Source organism: Haemaphysalis longicornis, unplaced genomic scaffold, assembly GCF_048455015.1.
Source record: "Haemaphysalis longicornis isolate Haplotype H1 unplaced genomic scaffold, Haemaphysalis longicornis Haplotype H1 scaffold_3, whole genome shotgun sequence".
Classification (NCBI taxonomy): Eukaryota; Metazoa; Arthropoda; class Arachnida; order Ixodida; family Ixodidae; genus Haemaphysalis; species Haemaphysalis longicornis.
This window is the reverse complement of record NW_027526335.1, coordinates 121,506,185-121,530,970: the sequence shown is the minus strand read 5'-3', so window position 1 is coordinate 121,530,970 and position 24,786 is coordinate 121,506,185. Positions and strand designations below refer to the sequence as shown.

Sequence of the window (24,786 nt, the reverse complement as noted above, 5' to 3'; positions counted from 1 at the left end):
GTATTGACTTTCAACGAATTTATGAACTCTTTCTGTGAACGCATGAGACCTTTTTATGGATTGATTTCGGAGTAGCTTGTTTTACCACCATAGACATTTGTCGTGCAAAGTGTTGACTGCCCGGAGTACTTGGAAACTGTTTGGGTTTTGTTTTTCTGTTTTTCGAGCAGCGCTGTTAACACTAGTCGCTGCGTCCTGATATGTGGTTTTATAATAAATTCTCTGCGTTCCGAGTTTCAGATAGTTTCGGAACTCTTTCTTTGAACACCTGTGAAGTTTCTGTGAATTGATTATGTAGTAGCTTGCTTGTCCACCCCAGACATTTTTTTTGTGCAGACGTGTTGAATGATCGGGTTAACTGCTAGTCGCTGCGCCCTGATATGCGTTATTAATAAATTCTCTTTTCACATATGTGAAAGCCTGTACATACGAAACTACTTTCCATAAACCAGAGCATATATGCGCACGTTGCTGCAGTCATACAATGACACCGAGTCAGTAGGGTCCTCTTGCTGGGGCGGTCGGCTGCTTCGTAACCGCGGTGCCTTGCTCCCAGCTCCTTCCGAGGGTATACACAGTAATCCCCTCGCTATAACAAAATCGCTTTATCTGAAATTTCGCTTTATTCGAAGTGTTTCAAAACACGCAGTGGTAAGAGCCCATCATGTCCGCTTTTTTTTTTTTTTTTAAGGTATCACTCTGCTGAGCACGAGGTCGCGGTTTCGATTCCCGGCCGCGGCGTCCGCTTTTCCGATGGAGGCGAAAAGCAAAAACGACCGCGTGTACGAGATTTCGGCGCACGTTACAGATCCCCAGCTTGTCAAAATTAACCCGGAGCCCTCCACTACAGCGCGCCTCATCGCCTGCGCTGCGGCGGCGCGTTAATCCCTACAATCAAAATCAAAATGGTATCACTCATAACGGAGCCAGTTTTACTGACCCGGAGATTTCGTTATAGCGATGTTTTAGGTACTGAGACAGTGCCTATTACACGTCTTCGCAGCCACTCGCGTCGGCGCGGTCTGGGGCGCTCTCTCGCCCGCTGACTGATCGCTTCATTCATGCCCGCTTACGCGGCCCGGCCGCTATGCAGATGAGGCCGTGCCTTTATTTTGCCACGACGCACGCGCGCGCAATCAGGAAGGGGGGCCAGTCAGCGCCTGGCCAGGGCTGACGGCCTTTAAGCCCTTCTGGGCCGAATCAGCGCCTTCGCTCTTGAGAAAGGTCCCTCCTCGAGGCGTACGCGTGATCTTCAGCGCCAGCTGACGCAAAGCCGTCGCAGAAGGGAGGTGCGAGCCTGTGCGAGTGTTCCTCCCATGTACTGTACACTGAAGTCGTCTACACCCAAACGGTCGGTGCAGAATCTTGGCAAATTTAAACTTAACGTTTTGTGGCGGTCACGGTAGGGCTCTAGGAGTGTGTTTAAAATATAAATTACTTACGCATTTTCTCTTGAACATCCGCGATAGGGCCTTGAAATTAATACTTCTCGTTGTAAATGAGTTACAGCATCAGAAAGGGCAGCAGCAGGGACTCATCAACACCTGCGCCTGCGATATCCGCTTGCTGCGGCTGGGTACAGGGGGGTTGACGTTCAAAGAAAACTCCTCGACTGCCTTTACGTTTATGTTGAAAAAAAAAACAATTTCTAGAATCTTGTTTCGGCCCTCGGTCTCAGTAGATTACTTCAAATCAGCCCGTACGTGCGTATTGCTGCCATTATTTCTTGCACCTCCGAGCAAAGAAGCAGAACGTCACCGTGCACTGTGCGCTCCGCAGATGCCAAACACGGGACCTTAGTACTGTTCCAAGCTAGCCCATTCTTATTGTCGCTTGATACGCAGGGCAGAGCAGCCACTGGAATTACCCCGATCGGACATTTTAGAACCATAAAATAAAATTTTCTGCAATCTTTAGTTGCACAAAAACCCACCACTGTGACAGTGCGAGAGTAAGACAAAAAAAAAATGGCGCAATGCCGGAGAAGCAGCGGAGCTGGCGGCCCCTCTCCCTTCGTCGGAGACCAGCGCCTCTTGCACCTCACATGGATTTCCCAACTTGCCGCTGAAAGTTCTCCATGAGTTGCAGGCCAGGTCTGTTTTGTCCGCAGTCTTTCACATCTCTCCCAAAGTGGACCGCGTTATAGCGCGCGCTAGAACCCGCGGCAACCAGCTTCGCGAACTCGGCGTCTGTGCTCCCCACTTCAGGTGCGAACGCACGTGAACTGGCGAGGAAAAGAGCCCGTGAGAGATCACGCCACGAACACTCGGAAGATGAGTGTTCTCGAATGTGGAGCTGGCCGACGCCGGGCGCTCCCCACGAGGCGCAAGCTCACGTGCGCTCGGCTGGGCTGAGTTTTCAGGTAACGCTCGACAGCGGAACCAAAACTGCTCTCCCGTTAAAACACTCGCTTCGCTCAATAATTTCCCTCCCCCTCAAAGCAGGAGTCGTCGTTCCGTAACCCGCCATCCGACAAATACGGCCGCATCTCCTCGGCGAACATCGTTCGGGCCCGTCGGGGCGGGCGAGGAACATACCGCCGCCGTGCCTCCGTGGCACGTGCGCGGAGGTGCTCTGGGCCTCTGGGCCGAGGAAGATGGACGCGAACTCGTCTCTCGACGTCCGGCCGCCGCCCCCGACGAGAGCGGCGGGAGAAAGCGCTCGTCTACTGCAGCCAATCTCGCCTCCGGTCGACGCGCTTGGACGAGCACGGGCCGCATCTGCCGTCGCTTCCTCTCCGGCGTCTTCGCAGCACGCCCAACGCCGGACGCGAGGCTTATTAAGTTCGCCCGCCGAAGAGCTATAAAATAAGAGCGGCCGGCCTGTCCTCCTCCGAGCTGGCGCGCTGTGAGGAATAATGGGAGCACGGCGTCACGGGCCGCTTCCTAGCGGACCAACGAGCTGTGCGCTGTTATTGCGCGCACATGACGCAATCCGCAGCCTACTGTGGCCGCATCTTACGCGGGCACGCGTCTTGTGAGTCGTATCTCGCTAGAAAGACGCCTTTCTCCTTAAAACTTTACGCTGGCGAAGATTTAAAAGCTAGCTAAGGAAAACTAGATCATTTAACGCTTATGCCATTTCCAACTGGCTGTAACCCCAGGCGAGGCAAAACGCAAACACATTCACGGCGTGGGTCATACACACGAACGCTAATCACCGTCATTTTGAAGTGGCCGAGCAAAACTTTTTCGTCGTTGCTTCATCTCAATTGCGCCGTGTGGCAATCACGCAATGGCAGCCAACAACCCGAGGGTTAGCGTACTACGACAATTAGGCGTAATTAATACCCACCGCGCCGGATATCCCGCCGCGGTGATCCCGTTTCGTTTTTTGCCCCGGCAGGGAAGACAATAGGTACGAACATGTGTGTCATGTTGCGTAGAGACCTCCGCTTGAACGCTTTAATGCGCGCAGAAGTTCAGTCCTCGCTTCGAATGAGCGACTAGACACCAGCTAAAACGTGCAATATTTAAGGGGCGTAAACCGCTCAATGGCAGGGTGTTTTTATTTGATCGCGTATATCCTCCCTGAAGGCCACAGTGACTGTTGCGAGCTTTAAAAGTCTAATTTCGCGCCGATCACGAGAAAGCCTTCTGCCTTATTTATACACTAACTACAGTTTAAGCCAGTGGTTCTCAAATAAGGGTCCGCGGAACCCAGGGGGTCCGCGAGGGCATTTTAGGGGTCCGCGAAGCCCCCCCTCAAAACTTTTTCCCCTGCCACTCTTTCCTCGATTTTCGCCAGCCCTTGCTTGCAATGCAAACAGGTGGCTTCGCCGCATTACATGTGCGTTTAGTTTCTCCGCGTAGCATACATTTTAACAACTGCTTTTTGCACAGCACGCCAGCTATGAGAAAGAAAAAAGACAAAAAGAAAAAAGGCAGCATATAGGTGTTTAGAAGACTTTTTAGATTCAAGAACCAACTGTTTAACATTGTGACGTGCATTGTCATTAACGTCAAGCAGAACAGGCGGGCATGTGGTAAGTGTGTGGGCGACTTAGGCTGAAAGTGCATCATTATGACACATACCAACACATGCTCCGTCAAGGGGTCCCCCATAACTTTCGCAAGCATAAAAGGGGTCCCCGGGGCAGTCATGGCTGAGAACCGCTGGTTTAAGCTATTCCTGTCCTTACTTATACACAACTACAGTTTAAGCTATTCCTACTGAATCTTAAACTTTAAAAATCCTCACAGACAGGAAAACGTGCATGGAAGTTTAGTTGACGTCTCGAGCTTTGGCACCCATTCATACTTACATGATTAGACTCCCCCAGCTTCGCACTCTTATTCAATATTCTGTCTGTATGCTACAACGCTACTGCTGTTTATTTTTTGAAACATACTAGCGCTTCTAGTTGACACGGCGGCAGTCTTAATCGAAATGCGCAGCAGGCAGCCCCACAATGTCATGACGGAAAAAGTGTCCGGTTATCCCCGCAATAGCATTGACATCCACAGGTGTCTTTCGGGTGCTGGCAAAGTTCGTATCAAACGGGCTGGGAGGTTACTTTTTGCTGCATTATGTCAAAGTTAGTTATAACCACATAAAACCAAACACTGTTTTGCAATCGAACTCTCGATTGTTTTTCAAATTATTTTGCCTTGGAACTATCTGGAGATATACAACCCCAGTAAAAGAAAAAAAAAACACGCTGCACACAGAAAGATACGACTGTCCAGAGGCTGTCCTTGTGGTTGTCCTTGTAGTCTCTTTCTGTCCGAAGCGTCTTTTTTTTTCTTTTACTGGTGCCGTATATCTCCAAACTGATCGAAAGCTAAAAAATTTGAAAGAAAAAAAAAACAAGAGTTCCATTGCAAAACACTGTTTCGCCTAATGGGCTTATGACTAACCTTGACAACCACAAGGACAGCCTCTGAAAAGTGATCTCTTTCTGTCCGCAGAGTCTTTTTTTTTCTTTTTTTTTTCCAGTGATGTCGTATATTTAGCCATCATTAACCAACCAACCCAGCTTTCCACGTTAGTCTTTGGAAATGCCGCCGAACGTCGAAACATACAGTCAACAGCTTTGCATGACACTGGTATGAGATAAGACATTTGTACTTGGCGTTCAAATGACGTGAGTACTGCGTGCATCGCACGGAGCAAAAATGCCTGAGCCGCGACGATCTACGTGCAGAACCCTTCAAACTATGCTCCATACCGCTTGGCGGAACAACGTTTCTACGGCTACGAAGACGTGTGGGCTACAACATGTGAGGGACCCGCCGCTGTGGCTCACTGTGGCTAAGACGTTGCGCTGCTGAGCACGAGGACGCGGGTTCGATTCCCGACCGCGGCGGCCGCTTTTCTGATGGAGGTGAAAAGCAAAAATGCCCGTGTGTTCGAGATTTTGGCGCACGTTAAAGAACCCCAGGTGGTCAAAATTAATCCGGAGCCTTCCACTACGGCGCGCCTCATCGCCTGTGTTGCGTCGGCGCGTTAAACACTACAATCAATCCAATCAATACAACATGTGAGGGGGTTCGTCTCGCGAAAGGGAGCTAGCAAGACATCAAGAACTCAGTGCCCGTATACTCTCCGCTATCATCTCAAATGTTGGCTTATGGCGCACGTCCAGCTTACCACCGCCTCTGGCTTTCACTGGAATGAAAGCATCCCACGCGCCAACTATTTCGGTCGCCTTTATAGGCATGGCCAAGTGAGACATCAAAGCAGGGGCCAGCAGACGTAGGCGTCAACCGTGCCGCGGCGGTATAATTGTCGCCCACGCCATCTCCCGCCCTATTTTCGATTAGAAGCAGCAAACCCGGTGGCGAGAACGAAACAGGCACCATCTGCCCTAATGGGGCCCGTGTGCGCAGGTCGTTTCGGCAGAAACTAGTTAGCACAGCTTCGGTCCTTGGTATGGGGGACACGTGCCATAACCGCGAGGCAAGCCATCTGGTTGCGGAGGGACAACTATAAATCTCCACGATGGCTCGCTTTGAACAGAGCAAAGTCGGGCCCCTTTAACGTGCACCCACGAGCTCAGATCCCGGGAAAGGTTATTTGGTACGTAGAAAGTAAACACTTCATGCACTTTGTTCTCACTTGCAGCCATATGTTGTACAAGCTGTGCCCGTTGCTGGGGGAGGGGGGCAAGGATATGCATTGGTTTTAAGGGGGAAATATTACATGGGCATTAAGACACGGACTCGGGGTGAAAATGCAAGGATAGGTGGCGTTGACGAGAAACAGGGACCTTACAAAATGGTTGCATTTGATAAGTTATCCTACAAAATGGTTGTATTTGATTGCATTTGATTAGAGACACAAAAACCGGATAGGTGTTTAGTAGAAAAAATATCGGGGCGCTTAGGTCTGCTTACGCGCTTCGAAGGCGAAAGCCTTGTCACTCTGACTAACAACTTCTTGACCGCTATATTGTGTTTGAGCATATTCGCTCTCGTTGCTTCGTCTTTTCGAGCATAGAGGTCACGCTTCCCGCCAGACCTTACCCAGGACCACAGCTCTCCGTGGGTGGATTGCGCCTGTCCTAAACTCACTGGTCGTCATTTTCACCTGTCACGCGATATGACGTCAGCGCCGCGCGCACTAGGTAGTAGTAGTAAAGTCCTTTATTGGGAAGGGGCGGCCGGTTGGCCAGAGGGGGGAAATGGGAATAGCAGGGAGGGAGGATTAACACTTCTTGAATCTTCAAGGGCCGTAGAGGATCTAATTGTCCATTGAGGATCTAATTGTCCAGTTTGAGGGACCAAATGGGTTGTAGGCCCCGGCTCACACTACTCGAGCCAGACCGCTCTCAAGGGAAAAAGTGCCTAGCGCGGCAAGGAATTGGGGGTCATGGCATGGGGGATTAGCTGGTGAAGAACCATTTGGGAGTGCATTTTCGATAATATATCGATGGTCTGAGAATGCATTGCAGTGCCAGATTAAATGGTTTAAGTCCGCGATAGAAGTCGCTGAACAGTGCGGACAACATGGGGGTAGTGACGTCCCAGGGTGAATCCATTTGTATATTATGTGAGGAGTGACAGCAGCGTTGGCAAGAGTCTTATTAATGAAAATTTCGGCTGGACGTGGTAAGGAAGGGACGCCGTGTAGGTAGCCAAGCGGAGTGCTTGATGCTAGGCGGCATCGGCGCGTGTGGCGAGCATGGTCCAGCTGCAGGCGAAAGGACTGGGCGAGACAGCAGCAGGGGATTGGTCATCCAGCGGAGGGGGTACGAGAAGGCTCTCCCTAGCCGCAGAGTGCGCGGTCTGGTTGTCATGTCCCTGCATCATGTGTCCCGGTATCCATGCAAGGCGAGTTTTAGTGCCATTCTGAGCGAGTATGTTGACCATAGCTTGAATCTGGTGGACAGTAGGATGGTCAGAGAAAGCCTTGTTGAACTAGCATTTTTGGAGTCAGTGAGAATACGAATGCGGGCAGGTAGTGGAGCAGAGACACTAGGCGAACTCTTGTTCCATGGCTAGAAATGTGGTCACGTATAATAGTGGTAACGCACTCGGAAGACAACTTGGAATCGGCGGGTTCTGTACCCATACGAATTTAAACGTTTTTTTTTTTAATTTTTAAACTCGATAGCTCTTCTTCGTCTACTTAAATGGGAAAATTTTGCCCTGCCTGTCTGTACCTCTGTCGCTCGATTCGACCCTTCAGCCAAGAGCAAAAGAAATTCTTGCAGAAGACGGTCATACAGGCATAACGTTTCAAAAATACCGAGTGTGGTGGCATTCTCCATACTTGCCAACATTCTGTAGCAAAAAGAAAGCATCAGGCGCATTTGAGCCAAAACATGAATACGTTTAGCTACGTAATGCTATCAGCGTTCTTTTAATTAAAAATAGACGTGGGCGCTATTTTTAGACAAATAGACAAAACGCAACGAAAGAAATGTTCTAACCACAAAATGACAGGAAGAGCTCGTGCACGAGCCCCATGCTTGTGGCTCGAGTGCCAAGTGCACCAGTAAAAGGTCCCCATGCACAGGTGGCGCGTCACCAGAGCCAACGCGGGAAAATTGAATTGAATTCAGCAAACCTCGGCTGCATTTATTAAGGGGGGAGCGAGAAATAAGGGGATCAGCGTGGGAGGTTGGCGGGGGAGATGGCTGAAGACTATCTTTTTTCGAACACATTTGCGCGAAACGAGCAGATACGCGGCGAATTTTGTACTGACAGCGCGGCCACGTTCTGTGTTTATCCACTTCTCAGGAAACACCATATCGGTGCAATTAGATACATTTGTGCTGTTATAGGCCCTTGTTCGTCGGTAGCCAGTGGGATCCATTTGTGATGAAAGCGGAGAGTATGCTTCGGGCACTGTGTTCTTGATGTCTTGCTAGCTCCCTTTCGCGATACGAACCCCCTCACATGTTGTATTGATTTGATTGATGGTAGGGTTTAACGCGCCAACGCAACACAGGCGATGAGGCGCGCCGTAGTGGAGGGCTCCGGATTAATTTTGACCACCTGGGGTTATTTAACGTGCGCCGAAATCTCGTACACACTGGCATTTTTGCTTTTCACCTCCATCAGAAAAGCGGCCGCCGCGGCCGGGAATCGAACCCGCGACCTCGTGCTCAGCAGCACAACGTCTTAGCCACAGTGAGCCACAGCGGCGGGTCCCTCACATGTTGTAGCCCACACGTCTTCGTAGCCGTAGAAACGTTGTTCCGCCAAGCGGTACGGAGCATACATTGAAGGGTACGGCACGTAGATCGTCGGTGCGGCTCAGACATATTTGCTCCGTGTGGTGCACGCAGTACTCACGTCATTTGAACGCCAAGTACAAATGGCTTATCTCATACCAGTGTCATGCAAAGCTGTTGACTGTCCCAATGGCGACAAAGACAGCGGTTACCATTACGATGATTTACGTCCACCTTATTCCACAATCCCACCGCTCGGGTGACGGCTGTTAGATTGCTCGAGTTCCCGTCTCTGTATACGCCGCGTTTTCGTCCGGCGTGCCGTTAACAAGGTGTAGTTGTAAAACTGCCTGGAGAGTGAGTCCATTAGGAGCGTCGTCCTGCAATCTTAATCTTAGAAGGTAACGGGACACACAGGTACTTTTCTTTTCTGGCGTTCTTATGTTCACCTGATAACCTTTCCGGGATCAATCGACTGCCTAAGCGACAAGGCAACCGTACTTGAGAAGACAGTGGCGCTGACAACGAATGCAAACAAAAGTGATCTCTGTGTGCCAGCGATCAACATATATACTGTGGCGAAACTGCATACGGTCTGTACGCAATCCAGGAACAGTCTTTTGCACTGGATATTTTCTATATACCGTTTAGATAACACACTACCTGTTGGTGAGAAAGAACAACTGTGGTACGTCATTTGTGACTGTAATGAACGAATTCATTAGGCCTGTGTTTCCGGTACTTAAGTTCTCTGTATGGTCCTCCTAGAGGTCTTCATAGAAGCACCATCACTGAGAATGTAGGCGATTGTAAACGCCGGCAAAACTTTCTGCATCTTCAATAAAGAGCCTTCTCTCTCTCTCTCTCTCTCTCTCTCTCTCTCTCTCTCTCTCTCTCTCTCTCTCTCTCTCTCTCTCTCTCTCTCTCTCTCTCTCTCTCTCTCTCTCTCCATTATTGAGACCAAGCATTGAGCCTTATAGTTGGTTTCTTTCCCGCCTCGTTTTCCCACTCCCTAAAAAATGAGAACGCCTCGCCAACATTGCTAGACGAATGCAGTTGCGGCGATTTACGACCACAGCTCGGCGGCGGAGCCCAGAACAGGCGAACGCACGCCTTGATGCCATTTGTTTCGGTCTTGTTATCTTTATCAGCCAGTAGGAGACACTTCCCGACGGCTGCCACATAGCCAGATACCCTTTTAGCAGCCCTCCACGTTCGTAAGGCCCTCGTCAGACACGGCCACAGGACGTGTTTATGACAGCCAGACGACGTCCAGAGCAGACGCGCTGGCCGAAGTCACGCGCGCAGGAGCACGCGTGTATACCCTCGGAGACGCCAGTCCCATACGTGCACGCTGCCGCACACGCGCCGGTTGAATTCCAATGAGCACGGAGCTTGGCGTGGCAAGGGAGGGCATCGCGCGAGATGAAGGCGTCCCTGGTTAAGTTAGGCGCGAGAGGCTCTCGCTTCTCGAGGCGCGTCGTGGCGCTGACCCGCGGCCACGAAGTCACGGTCCGACTGGCAACGTGTTGAAAAGGCTCGCAAGCGAGACGAACGAGCCGTCGCATTGGAGGGAATTAATGCGTTCGCACGTTTTACCAGCCGGCTGTGACCGGTGGCTTCGTCTTGCTACTACGAGGAGGAACACGGGTTTCCTGGCGCGTAGAGTGGACGCGCGCGTGCTGGGACGAGACGACGGAGCGGAAAGGCGGAAATAGTACGAGTAATTGTCTCCAAGAGTTAAGGCTCCGGTGTGTTTGCTTTTACCACGCGTGTAAGGGGCGCACGTGACCAGTACAGGCGCCTTAAGACGACGCACGTGAGTTTTGAAATGGCTCGCCGTGCTCGTGTCCTTTCATTTCACCAAACCCTTCTGTGTAAACCTTGCTGTCATCATCACTGATGCACCGACGACGTCATCATAATTATCATCATCATCATCATCATCATCATCATCATCATCATCATCATCAGTGCCGGTTATCGACCAAGTGCGCGGCTCGCTCGAGCTGCTCCATCATTCTCTTCTTAGTCGCCGTTAAAGCTTGCGACCTCCACGGTCGCCCCTTTCTGTGGAGGTCTTTGTCCCTTGAACCTGGATTCTCACAGCTTTAAAAGAAGCTTGAAGGTGTTCTACCGGTACTGTCTAGAAATGGAAAAGGCCTGAGAGCTTTCCTTTCCTCGAACAACAAACATCACTGTCGTGTCTTGAAGCACTGCGATTGGCAGCACCGAATAGCAGTCTGTGACTTGCTCACCGCAAGTGCATTGTTAAATATATATAGTTGCGTTGCATTTGCTGCAGTGTTCCTTTATAGTTTTCATATAGTATACGTTTATTGCTGCAACAGGAAGGAAGCCGGCCAATGGCAGTGATACAACTGTGACGTCACACTGGCCCACAACCAATGCTACCGCACTAAAGAAAAGGAAACGCTTTGAGCAGCTTTCTCTGATATGAGTAGAGCCGTAATTCCCCGCTCGGATGCCCCGGGGTCGCCTCGTTTGGGACTGGGTGCGTTTTAAGTCGCCACGTTGGAAAAACACTCGAGGTGTTCAAAAACAGTGTTTCAAGGGTCTTTCAGAGAAGCCAGGACGAACTGGGGAGTTTAGTAGTGTATCTTTTGCAGTTACTAATGATCGCCATTGTTTATCAAGGTTAGTCCGTCACTGCCACAAAATGTCATCTGTCCCTTCGGTTCTAGTAATAAACCACGCATTTTGTCATCGCAATGACTCCGTTACTGATTATTTGCACATGTCATTTGCCCACCAGCTTTTATAGGCGCGCATAGTCTCCGCGTGACAACAGATTCAAAAATTGTAGACTAGAAAGGGGACCGATTCGAAAACTGTAGATTCGAATGGAGACATACCACCCCCCCGCTCCTTATAGGAGCCTGGAAGTCGTAAGCCTTAAGTCTGTCCCCTTAAGCGTGGTCTGGGCCGGCTGTAAAACCTTCTGTGACTTTACTCTTGATACCAGCCATCAGCATCAGCATCATCGTCAGCCTAATCAGGTCCACTGCAGGACGAAGGCCTCCCCATGGACATCCAACCACTCCTGTCCTGCGCTGCTCGAGTCCACGTTTTACCCCCGAATTTCTTTATTTCATCCCTCCATCGGGTTAATGGCCTTCCCGTTCTTCTAAACCCGTCTCTTGGTATCCACTCTGTTACCCTAATTGTTCACCGGCTGTCCGTTCCTCTCACTGCATGGCCAGCCCAGTCCATTTCTTTTGTATTATTATTATTTTAACTATGGCATCGTCAACTCTAGTTTGCAACCGCCGCAGTGGCTTATTGGCCACTGCTGAGCACAAGAATGCGGGTTCCATTCCCGGCCACGCCGGCCACTTTTCCGATGGAGGCGAAAAGAAAAAAAACGTCCGTGTGTTCGAGATTTCGGCGCACGTTGAAGATCCCGAGGTGGTCAAAATGAATCCGGAGCCCTCCCTTACGGCGCACTTCATCGCCCGTGTAGCGTCGGCGCGTTCAACCCCACAATCAGATCAATCAACTCTAATTTGTTCTCTGATCCACGTAGCTCATTTTTGGTCCCTGATAGTTACTCCTAACATTATTCGTTCCATGGCCCGCTGACCAAACCTAAGTTTGCTTTCCAGTTCTTTGGTAAGGCGCCGAGCTTCAGCTCCGTATGTCATCCCCAGCAGTATGCACTGGTTGTAGATGTTTCTTTTGAGCGAAAGAGATAGCATATAATTTTTATTATTTGGGAGTGCTGGCCGAGTGCTCTCCGGCCCTTACGTGTTCTGCGCCGGATTTCTCTCTCGTGGATGGGGTCATCACTAACCTTCTGTCTGAGGTAGTTATAATCTTTTACCTCTTCTAGCGTTTCGTTTGCTTAAGGGGACGTTTTTGGCATGTTTATTCCTCATTACTTTAGATTTATTGATATTTATTTTATATTATTTATTCATATTTAGCCCCACGGCCATGTTACCTCACAATTAATCTGTAATTAAACTGTGCATATTATGCGAAGAGTTGTACAAGTTCCCCGCTCCCTCTGTGTACCGCTATTTGGGCGAACAATACTTTCCATGTACCATTTAAAACCTCCCCTAACAGAGGAAAAACAACGCACCGTGTTGAAAGACGTAAGAAGTTGTGAGATGAAGGACGTACATAGGACAAATAACCAGGCGCTCATCCGTCAACCCATTCCTCTCCGCCAATCTCAGCTCCAACCGCCTCGCCGCAAGCTTTCCTCGCACGCGTCCGCAGCGAACAGCGGGAGAAAAGACCGCCCTTGGGAAACGGGCGCCCTTGCTTCCGCGTCCTCCCGCCGTCCACTTCTTCCGGTCTCTCACGGAACCAACTTATTCTCCCGTTCTCAACGAGGCTGACTAGCTGCACAAACGAACCACTGTATTTTTTTGTTGTTGTCGTTCGCGGACGTCGACTGCCTGTATGCGCGGCGTACAATTACCCCGTAAGCCTCACTTTAGACGGAGAAAAATGAGAATATTTCCGGCATCTTTCTTCCCTCATCTCGCCTTCCTTTTCTTCATTTTTTTTACCTTCGCGTTTCTTCCTCAATCAAAATCTCGTATATTTCGCTAACAAGAGTGCCGGCGTCGCTGGAGCCGCCCAAGACGTCATCGACTTTCTTCTTACGGCCTCGCCTATGAAAGGGAGGTAAACCAGTGTTGGTGCTTACAAATTAGTTGTGTTCGGTGAATTTAATAAGGAAGTTATTACGCCAACGGCACTTTTTTCATTGCTGTTACCCAGATCTAAATTGTTCTACTCTATCTGAAAAACTTTACACGATAAAGGTGTTTTGAGGTAATCTCAAAGTTCGGGGGAATGTGGCAACCGAGTATAAGCGAAGCAATGTGTCACCACTATTACAGACCTCTCACAGACCTCTCACCAACAGCTTGGTCTATTTACTATCCAGAAATAACGTACGCAGCGCGCCAAAGGCCTGTATGGCCCTCCAAGACATTGCCGCTCTGTTAAACTGTTCCGGTTTATGCTTAGGATGCTTAATGTACAGCGTGATACTTTCCGAATGGTTAGGGCCCGGAAAGTTTTCTTATTCTGTTCGGCGTAATATCTCACCTAGCTCTTTTTCCCCGTGACCACGTTAATAGGAAGAAAACCACTTCAATTGCAAAATCTCCGCCAGTCCTCGTATCCCCTTTTCGGTCCGTCTTTTCCTCCCGAGAGCCGGATCATTCTTTACGCTTTTTTGTTCCTGTGGCCAGGACAGTTGCCGCTCTTTGTTTGTTTATTTGCTTCAATCGCTGAGTCCGGAACGTGTAACGACCTCGACGCCGCTGCGCTGATCCTCACGACATGCTATTATGAAACCGCAAAATATAACATACCGCCCTCCGGGAACCCTGCTTCGATACTCGCGTTTACGGCATCCCTGTATGTAAACCCAAAACGCAGCACCTGGTTTTCCTTCTGAATGAATTTTGATTCCCAGAATACAATTTGAATCGTCAAGGTAACGATGATGACCTACGGGCTCATCCCTTCCACAACTTCCATTAGAAGAGCCAGCAAATTTCGCCGCAACAAAACTTGCGCCTTCCGCCCACTGCCAAGCCATTAAACCAATGCGTCTGCACGCCGTTCGAGGGAATCCTAAACTATAAGGAAACTCGCGCCGCCGTCGAGCCCGTAACGACGTTATTGCCGCGCAAAGAAACCATCGGGGCAACGCGCTGTTTCCGCCGGGTGGCTCTCAGGGACGGAGGCGCATCGGGGCCAAGCGCACTCGTGGGGGGCAGACAGACGCGTCCGTTCTTGTACCACGCGCCTCCGACTCCTTCCCCGTTGATGCCGCCGACGCAACCGTCGGAACGCAGCGGCGTCGACAGGCGTAATTAGGCGCGCCTCCAGCGGGCGTGTCGTTTCTCGCGCCAACAAACTCCCTTTGCTCGTCGAGCTGGCCCTGTCTGTATACACACGCTTCCTCCTCCGCACAAACTGCACGAACACACGCGCTCGACTCGGGCCGTTTCTTCTCCCGACTTTTGGAGGTTTGGAGTTTCGTTTGCTCACTCGCGCGGAGTTTTCTCATGGGCTGTGAGGCGGAATCGCTGCGAGCGAGCTCTGGACAATTTCCTGCCCTTAAGTGCATCCTTTCGTTCCGGCAACGTCTTCCTTCCTCTTTTTTTTTTCTTTTCCAGTTTTTTTTTTTCCTCCACGGTTCCCAGCATCCTTCCTTTGAACACCTGCGGACCGCGCCGTGGCAAGGCCCCGGCGTTGAAGTCATTGAGTTGGAAACATTCAAGCTGCAAGATGCGGAGGCGCACGTCATGATGAAAAGAATAACTCAATAGTGTGGTTGATCTTGCGGCCCCAAAAAAGCACCCTGGCCAACAGGACATGCACCCGGAAGTCCAAGTGCTCACCGCCACGTTCCTGTTCCATCTTTTCCTCCTCCTACCCAGTGTTTTTACTCAAAGCGCGTACGTGTCTTTGATCATCGAAGTTTCGGTTTTGCCTATATAGTGCGCCGCTAAACTGAAATCCAGCGTGTATACACCTTCTCATTGTTTAAGCCTTGATAGCATCGTAACACGTGCTGGGCTGCGCTGAGCATGAGTTCAATGCAGACCACCTGACGCGTGACGAAAGCTCCGAAGAACGAGCGGTTTTGTTTTCGCCTCCACCAGAAAGACAGCTGCTGCGGGTGGGGAAATCAAACCCACAACCACGGTTTTCAGAGGCACAACAAAATGAGCACCTCAGCCACCACGGTGAACACGCGTTGCTTATACAACCACATTTAGTGGTTCATCGGCCGTATTTGTTTCCTAGATTCGCCCTTATTTCTCAGGGTATGGCCCGTCTCTCCAGCAGGAACCTTTTCTCGTTTTATGTCCTCTTAGAGACCCCTTCCCATGTTTCCCTCCACCCCCGTGCTTGGACCTGTAATGCAGGGGACCAAAGGACTCAATCAAGGAAGGGTGTCGCCATAAGCATTCCGCAGGAGTCTTCTCGCAAATGTTGTGAACCTTCGCCTTCATGTGAGGCTCTGAGTGAGTGAGTGAGTGAGTGAGTGAGTGAGTGAGTGAGTGAGTGAGTGAGTGAGTGAGTGAGTGAGTGAGTGAGTGAGTGAGTGAGTGAGTGAGTGAGTGAGTGAGTGAGTGAGTGAGTGAGTGAGTGAGTGAGTGAGTGAGTGAGTGAGTGAGTGAGTGAGTGAGTGAGTGAGTGAGTGAGTGAGTGAGTGAGTGAGTGAGTGAGTGAGTGAGTGAGTGAGTGAGTGAGTGAGTGAGTGAGTGAGTGAGTGAGGAATCAACCTCGAGTGAGCGGAATCAACATTGAGTCAGGTGGTCGAAATTCGCTTCAGCATACTGTCCTTAATTATTGGTAGTTCTTACTTCCTATAATAACCGTGTATCTATAGGTGTACGTACCACCCACATCCGATCTCGGAATCGAGCGAAGAAAACGTGAAAAGCGCGCACGCACGCACACATACGCACACACACACGCGCACGCACGCAATGTTTGTTGAGAAATCGTGATCATGTTTTGTGCTCCGTACAGGCAGGTAATAACAGAGGCCTCCGTCGCAGCCGCCTGCCATAGTTACGGGTGCGACCACGACGGACCAAGCACGTCTCTCAGCTCAACCTGGCCGCTGGACACGTTAAGCTTCCAGGACACAATAGCGAGCGAGAGTCCCCGTGCAATGACACGCACCGCGGTACAATGAGTTCGCATACATCCACGCTCGAGGCATGACGGCTGCAGCGCAGATTTCACGCGACGGCTATACATTAGCGTCACGAGAGCAGCAGCGACCGAAACTTTCCCGGCGCGGTTCGCCCCGACCGTGCGCGAACAAAGGCATTTTCTCCCGATGCATCACAGTTCCCTTTCACGACTGCTTCGCATATACGAACGATAGCTGGAGATATTCAGCCAACGAGACATCGGTGAAGTCCCTTCCTGCCCCGTCCACTGGTAGCGGCGGTGTTGGCGGCAACTCAGAAATTATAGGGTCCGTTTTTAACCCAGCTCAAACCCACTTCCATCGATGCTGTGGATGAAAAGGAGGTTTAGACCGCGGTGGCTTGTGCGTTTGAGTTCTCGCCTGACGTGAGCTATGGTGGACGGTGAGATGGCTATTATAGTGTCATTTAACTAGTGGCTCTAGGCTAGTCATGTAACCTAATTGGCCAGCGAAGGACGGTGTGACAAGTAGAGAGAGACACAGATCTTAAGGCAAAGATGAGATCGGACGATGGCTCCAGGTAATCAACAAGCTGATAATGACATTTCTTATGGTGGGGAATGGTAACACTTCCATCCTTGACACCGTACTAGTAACTCTTTCAAGATCTGGCGAACCAAAGTCATCAATTATTTAGATGAATATCACCATAGATATGTACTTACTATTCATGGTACGATTCATCCGTCCTGTTTCAATATCCCAGTACACAAACTGACGAGCTGTCCCCAGGAGACAACTTTGCGCGGGAAAAAAACTTTCTCCATGTTTGTGAACGGCGGGAAATGAAACGCTTCAAACAGAACTCTGAAAAAGGTAACTAGCGTTACCTTCTGTGAGATGAGAGAGTGACGTTTGTATTTGTTACCCCACGTTTACGCTACAGCCATAATCGAAACCGTAAAAGATTAACGTGTCTTGCATCCGCTCTGTCAACGGGGAGCTAAAGAATGATCCTATCTGGCAGCAGCAGAACCCTCTAACATAAGCTTGTCATAAATTCACCTAAATGGTCGTGCATTAGCGCCAGCCTGTTAGCATCACTGTGCCAAAAGACAAATAGTATCCTGAAAACCAAAACGAACCGTCCGGTATAGCGGTAACGACTTCTCATCCCCCTGAGTCTGTAAGATATGCAAAGGAATTCCAGCAATAAGCTCCACGGTCTAGAACCATTGTACTCGCAGTTTTAAAGCAATCCTTGAAACAGAAAGCTCACCCATAACAATGTAGTTACATTTAAGCTCGATAGCGGCATCATCCGCTCCGACTTAGGTTGATCCCTCGAAGGTACACCAACACATAACAGGCACTTACCACAGGAAAGACGTGATAGGCTCGTGCAACTCAGCTGTCAACTGCACCGACAAGCGTCGTCAGCTCCGGGACACTCATTTTCCAGCACAGAAAAGGACACGGAACCGAAGACGTCGGTCGGCAGTGGCGCAAGCAGCAGACTACAACAAGATTGACGGGTCCCGTTGAAGCTGTCGTCTGAAGTATCCTCGGGAACAGCACATCACACCACGCCGGAGAGGAAAGCTTCACCCACTTCACCGGTCAGTCAGGCGATCTCGTTCGCGGAGCGCCGAAAGTGCTGTCGTCAGCCGCCGGCTACCCCACGCCGCGGCCACAGTGCTCTGAGACGGCCGGCGAACGGAAATCTGGTCCGGCGTGAATAAGCTGTTCAGGCCGGCGAGCGCAAGCGAAGAAGGAACGGCGAGAGGGGGGAACCAGGTTGCGTCGTCGAGGGCGGTCGCCTATTGGAAGCCGTGGCGGCAAGAGCAGCGGCGAGAGAGTCGGTGGTGCGTCGCGGCACCACCTTGCTAGCAGTCGGCCCGCCAGACGACGACGGCACGCTGCCTTTTCGGCGCGAGACAGCGCGGCGGCGGGCCGTCCCCTCCTCCTCCACTTAAAAACGCGCCATCGGGCAGGTTTTAATAAGCCGGAGAAGGGGGCCTGGAGACACTGCCTTCTTCTTACCTTCTCCTCGGGCCACGTCCCTTCTTCTTCCATTGATGGGATGGCAGCCCAGCCGTGACTCCGACCGGCTAGTCGTGCATGCGAAAATGCTGAGGCTTGCCCCGTGACGTCACGATTCAAAGGCGCCGCGAGCGAACGTAGATATAGAGCGGGCTCACGGAGATGCAAGGTCCTGCCTCCTCCGCCGCCTTGAGGGGAACGTGCAAGGCGTGAGCGGGCGCATTTGTTCCTCACGCGTCCAACAATGATGCCCGAGTTCGTAGCTACGCGCATTCCGGTATCGGGGGCAATAAATCTTTCAGATGCTTATCAGGAGGCTTTACTCGGTCATCTTCAAAGGGATAAGAAGACGGCCGCTTGAGAAAGTTGCCGCCTAATACCTAGTGTCTGGCACGGGTGAATTGCGAAACTGTTTACTTTTCGGGCGAGGCACTCTCGCCTTCTGGGGTATTCGACAAGACATACCTTGCTTGCCTACGCTCGCGGCGTTCGGCGTCTGGATAGGCACCGGTGCTTCACAGAACACCGTTTTTTTTTTGTTCAGTTGTCATAAGGAAAAAATGCAAAACACTGCTTCTATGCCAAAATATGTCCGCACTTAAGTGTATGCACGTCGTGACTCCCCGTCATTGTTACTATCACCACGGTCCGACTCCTTCATGTGACAGACAATGGCGGATGAGTTGACAGTACTGTAGAACGATAATGTCATCATTGCAGTGTGGTAACGTAGAATGACATGCTATGATCCCTACTTGTCATCCAGTTAATAAGAATCGGAGACATTAAAGTGCTTCCCACGTACCAAGACTGACAAGAGAATGTGTTAGCACAACCCTCGTTTGACACTGTGTTTTATGTTCTTACCAAATCCTTCGGAAGGTGAAGTAACCTGTTACTTTTGCCTTGCTTTTTCTTCTTTTAGAATAGTTCGACTACTCCGCTTAAGTGTTGCGGCCATGGCACTGAATTCGGTCCCCGCTACACCATAGGAATATCAGAAAATGCATTGGCATCGCGAATAAACGGCAGCGTAATACAAGTTTACAGTTACTGTCGATGCTGGAATTGAGCTATTTTGTGCCGAATATGCAAGCGCAACTGACGCTTGGTCAATTCAATTTTCCCGCGTTCGAACAGCTAGTGCGCCATCCGTTGGGGCTTTTTGCTTCTATTGCGCTTGGAAAAGCTCGAGCCGACATCTTTCTGTTTGTGTTTGCTTCTAACCAGCCTCTTTTAAACTCAGTTTTCAACTGGTTTTTTTGCTATCGTAAAACAAATCGACGTGTATTCTTAATTGAAAGAAAGCTGGCTGTCCCGGTTACACATTTATATTAATGTGGGCATCTGTGAGCCATCTACTAGTTTGGAACGCTCTTGTGTACATATACTGCGTGTTCAAGTAATCTTCACGTGTTTTTTCACTGGGTGGTTGAAGTAGACAGACCGAAATATTTTGTTTTGGTATCTCTGGAGAGTCCGTCGTCTTCGCTCTGCTCGGTGCCCGCAATGCGGACGCACTGAGCATCTAGAGCATGCTGTCTTCGAGTGCGGTGTGGCCGCCACATTCTGGGTTTTACTCAGCAGAATGTCTGAGCTTAGGCTGGGAGCCGAGACAAAATCGAGAGATCCATGCGTCAGCTTTCTGCTGTGTGTGGGTGCCTGTGTTGTTTGGCGCCAGCGAGGTGTGGCCGCCTTGCAGGCATGAAAGCAGCGTGCGATGTACCCCTCTGGCGCGTTCGTAAAATGGCCATAGAGCGCCTGCAGAATGAGCTGGTGGCGCTGGGGAAGAAGCTTTCCTCCTGCGTTGGTCGACTCATTTCATCAAGGTCACCAATAACACCGAGCAATGGTGTGTAGTTCCTTATTAAGTTGTAACACTTGTGTGTTTCCCTGCGAGGAAAATAGTACGTTCAGAAGCCACAGCGCAGCCTGGGCAGTTTGGATGAACATGCCTCCAAGTATAGTCCTAGATATGAACTGACGTGTATGAACTGTTGTGACGTTTACGTTGATTTCCACGTGATAACTCCGGTGAGTGAACCTTGTGACCTGGACATCAGTGTGATTGAGAGCCTTCTGTGCGGTGGACCTTGTTTTTTCTTGAACTTGTGTGCGGTTCACTTCTTTCTTCAAGGGCACGTTGCCTATATCCAGTACTGTGCCGACCCGTACAGCATCTAACTACAGCGGGTCCAAGCTGTTCTCTTTTCGCGTCTTTGAAAAGAAGACACCGATAGTGCAGTCATATGGTATAAGAAGCACGGCAAGGAGCAGTGTTTATGTGCAATGCTGCTCTCTTCGACCGCTGGAGGCGCGGCTGTCCGTCGGACGCATGCCGGCATGCAGCATGCATTCTTGAAAATCGGCGATTTCGTTAAAGAAGCCATGAAGACAAAATACAAGTTGGGTTTATTAGAAAGACTGCTTAGTCCTGATAACAATGATACCAATATCATTGCAATCTTCGAACAAATAACGGAGATATTAAAGAAAACGTGTGAAGCAGTCGCGACACCCTAGCCGATTTCCCGCAACTTTTTTATGACGTCACGGAACCTTGTTTGTGCGATTGGCAGCCGTCTAACTCACCTGTAGCGACGACACATGACTGGACGTCTGTAATGGGGCCTCTAGTTCCATTTGACCGCATCACTTGAATGCTAACGTGCAATTAACGCACGAAAATTATGTTTTATTGTTGGCACGTATGACGTCATTCTTGCTCATAACACGTCACTGTTGCGCAAAATTTGAAAGTTTTTAAATAATTCTTGCTTTTTTTCGTTAAAAAACATCTTTTTTTGGCTGTAATGGAGCTGAGTGAGATACTGAATCCTAGTTCTTTCAAATTAAACGAAGTTGTATTTTCTCTTCATGGCTCCTGTAAGTACCGACGATTGTGAAAGCAACACCAAACGCCCCTTCTTTCCTTTTAAGCATTTAAGTGGTGCCAACGAACGCCTAGAAGGTCTGCACCATCCGTTGACATCGTTCTCTGACGTTGTAAGCGTTGATATCGTTCTTTGACGTTGTAACCTCACCTACCGACCGGGTAACCATGTATAATGAGGTGCAAGAGATGGAAACAGAAGTTTGGCTACCAATGGGAAGGTTCATCTGATGCTTTGCGGTCTCTACAAGTGGCTCCAGATCGATGACACTTGTATATCTGCAGAACCATTTATTCAGCAGCTCGCGGCTTCTTGATAGCGAAAATTTCATTGATTGCCCGCACAGAGTCCTCTCTCCTGGAGCTCCTGAGGGGAGCACTTTATAATCTTCAGGGAAGCACGTCAACCTCCTGGGTTGGTTCTGCGACAGCGAGGAAACATGCCACCATTTCTTAATTTTTTTTTCCTGCGCGTACACCGGGCCATTTTCTACGAGGGACAAACATCGCCTGTCGCTTCCGAAACAGAACCTCTTGTAAAATATGGAGATATTCTGGCCCACAATCGCCAGAGCAGACGAATATTCCCGGCTCCACATCCTGAGTTATAGAGACAAGAAGCCCCCAGCCTGAGAAGAATACAAACTCCTATCGTTATCGCACCCTTCTCCACGCCATCTGCCCCACCATATACCCGGCCACCTGTAATTTCTGTCCCTTACCCGGCACCCTATACCATCAAGTATGGGAGTGCGGATAAACACCAGGCCTACCCCCCAATCCTTCCCCCTCTTACGAGCAGTGGGTGGCCTGCCTGAAAAATCCGAACCCCGGGACCCAACGCATACTGGTGAAGAGGGCCTGGACTGCCAGTCAAGGGCAGGGCATCCTGGACTATGGACGCCCCCCACCGGGCAGGTGCCCCAACAGCATCACCAGCGCTCGAGAAATAAACATTTATTCCTCCTCCTCCTGGCATGTTTTCATGGCATATGTCTCAGCGGTATTATTTAGGTGACGTTCCAGGTGGGGCGTCTTGTTCACCGAGTAACTAGCATAGAGCTTGCCTGTGGGCGTAGGGCATATTCGACTTTACTCTCCGACTCCTGCCAGAGCTCTATATCGTAGCGTAAGCTACACTGGCCGAGGTTGAGCAATTTCGCGTGGGGCTTGAAGGGCCGTTCTGCGCAAGCGCGAGGAGCATTGGATTGGTTTGGATCGGATCGGATTGGATTGGATTGAATTGGCTTGGCTTGGCTTGGCTTGGCTTGGCTTGGCTAGGATTGGAATAAATTGGATAGTGTTGGATTGAAACCCAATCCAATTGGCGTACGGGTGTGTAGAGAATTGAGTCTGCCCATTCGCTGGTCTGCGCATTCCAGAGGAGTGACGTCCTAGCCGCGGCAGACGCACTGGCGCCGGCGCATGCCTAGCTGTGCGCCTCCGTTGCGCAGTAGCCAAGTCCGACGCTGCGCCGGAGCCGCTTGATAGCCGTTTCGCGTGGCTCCTGGAGAGCCGTGCTGCGGGAGGAGCCATGCGCGAGGACCAGTGACTGGACTGGATTGGATTGGATTGGATTGGATTAGATTGGTTTGGAAATTGATTTAGCAACAGTAAGCATGATAATCAGCTAATCCTGGACAACCAGGAAACCTAAGAATAACCAGCTGAACGTTAGCTCACGCTACGTATCTCCTGGCATAGCCGAGCTACGCCACTGCTAATTTTAAGTGCGAATGCACTTCTTAAGCGAGCCTGAATCGTCCGCCGCCGTCGTCCGCATAGCAACAGCTGCGGGTGCGCGCGCTCCTCGTCTTCCTCCTCGTCTTCCCTAGCAACGGGAGGAGATGGGCGCGCGCTACTCTCCTCCTCTCTCCGCTATGGGGCGCCTCCTCCGTTGGGCGCCTCCTCTCCACTTCGGGCGGGAGAGCTCTCGCTCGCGTAGCGGGCGCTCCGCATTCCGACGCGTGAGGGCGCTCGTGTAGCCCTCGCCGTAACGGCGGGCGCTACTCTCCTCCTCCTCTCTCCGCTCAGTGACTGTGGGTGTTGGGCGCCTCCTCTCCACTCCAAGATCACGATATCCACCGTAATCGCGCAATCAACCGTGCATTCAACAATCAACAACCGGGCATTCGCACTTACACACTCTCCCCCTCGGGGAAGTGCGAGGGAATTTTTTTGTTGGTGTTATAGATGCAACACATCAGCGGTGGTTGACGCTGTGTACCGTGCTGTTGACGCTGTGTACCGTACTGAAAAGAGCTGTAGCGGCAGCTGAACGCATCCAGGTTGAACACGATAATGGCTATGCCGCAGACTTTCAATCATGTCGTTATTTCAATGAGCTCCGAGCTGACGGTCTTTAACGCTACGGCGTTACTACGCTAGCCTCGCGACATTTCAGCGTGTTCGCCAGCCGTGCCCGCAACTGAGGCCATCACACAAAAGCGGAGGCGACAAGTGAAGCAGCAACAGTGCTTGACACACCGTTAAGCTTAAATTTAGGGATATGCAACAGCAGCAGACCGCCGGGTACGCGCTGGACGTTTGTCCAAACTTGCCGCTTCTGGGTCTAACGTCATCGACCTGGAAAGGTCATGCGTATAGGCGCCAGGGGGGTCGAAATTAAACCAACCTGATACTGCGGCATGGAAACCCCTCAAGGGGCAAGCGAGGTCAGAACCACCCTGGCGTTAGGACGAGGGGGAACTGTCCACTGAGCATCGACCTGACTTTGGATTGTATAGGGGCAGGGGGAAAGCAGCAGGCTCTCCCCCCACTACCAAAAATTTCGTGCCCCAATCACCCAATTCGGGAGAATGGCGAGAGTCAGCACGAGGCCTCATCTCGGGGTACGCCCTCATTGATCAGCGTGCACCCGACACCAGGTACGTATACAGACACCAGTCACGGCTAAGGACGCCCTTTGAAGCGACGCTGCGATGGGAGGACGTGACAACGGGTGTGGAGGTCGAAAATTCCGGCAAACGCGGCAGACCCCGAGGCACGCGTAAACCGCAGTAGACAGTGGAACCACGGTGGCTCAAAAATGCTAAATTGTCGGCGAGTGTGCGTTCGTCAGAGCAAAAAACGCGGCCATTTACACCTTGCGTTCATGTAGGTCTCGCAATAGGAAAACAGTCATTTCTCTAGTCGCGGAGAAGAAAACGCCACAGCGAATGATGATGATAGCGCTTTCGCGCCCACATCTTACGTCACGCAAGCGTAGATGTGCTCGAAAACTGCCTTTTTGTTTCAGGCAACGACCAAGCAGACCACCAGGCATAACAGGCAAATAAGCATGTTGTAGACAGGGCTCAGGCCATTCTAAATTCCATTCATAAAATCCTGCGCAAAAGTCAGAGCCATGTGATGTTCACCCAAAGAACAGCACATACCCGCAGTGGTGCATACGAAAGCGCTTTATAAGGCAATCAATAAACCCATCGATGAGTTACTTCAAGCGCAGGCACTACGGGTTTCAACAGCAAGAGGTCCCTACCCTTGCACTGCATGAATCTAATGTGCGCGCTCTGAAGCCTACCATAGCGTTCCATC

General features: G+C 50.7%; 1 protein-coding gene and 1 pseudogene across 1 annotated transcript in view; both read right to left on the bottom strand.

Annotated features, from left to right (window-relative positions):
- The window catches only part of LOC144175063 (ras association domain-containing protein 10-like), a 78,085-nt gene extending 60,039 nt beyond the window's left edge, over positions 1–18,046 (bottom strand). Inside the window, exon 1 of the mRNA XM_077704107.1 lies at positions 17,670–18,046. The gene's annotated coding sequence lies outside the window, so the exon portion shown is untranslated. The remainder of the gene's footprint in view (positions 1–17,669) is intronic.
- A 5,933-nt stretch (positions 18,047–23,979) lies between these two features.
- LOC144176077 (U1 spliceosomal RNA) lies at positions 23,980–24,124 on the bottom strand (annotated as a pseudogene).
- Between the last annotated feature and the right edge of the window lie 662 nt (positions 24,125–24,786).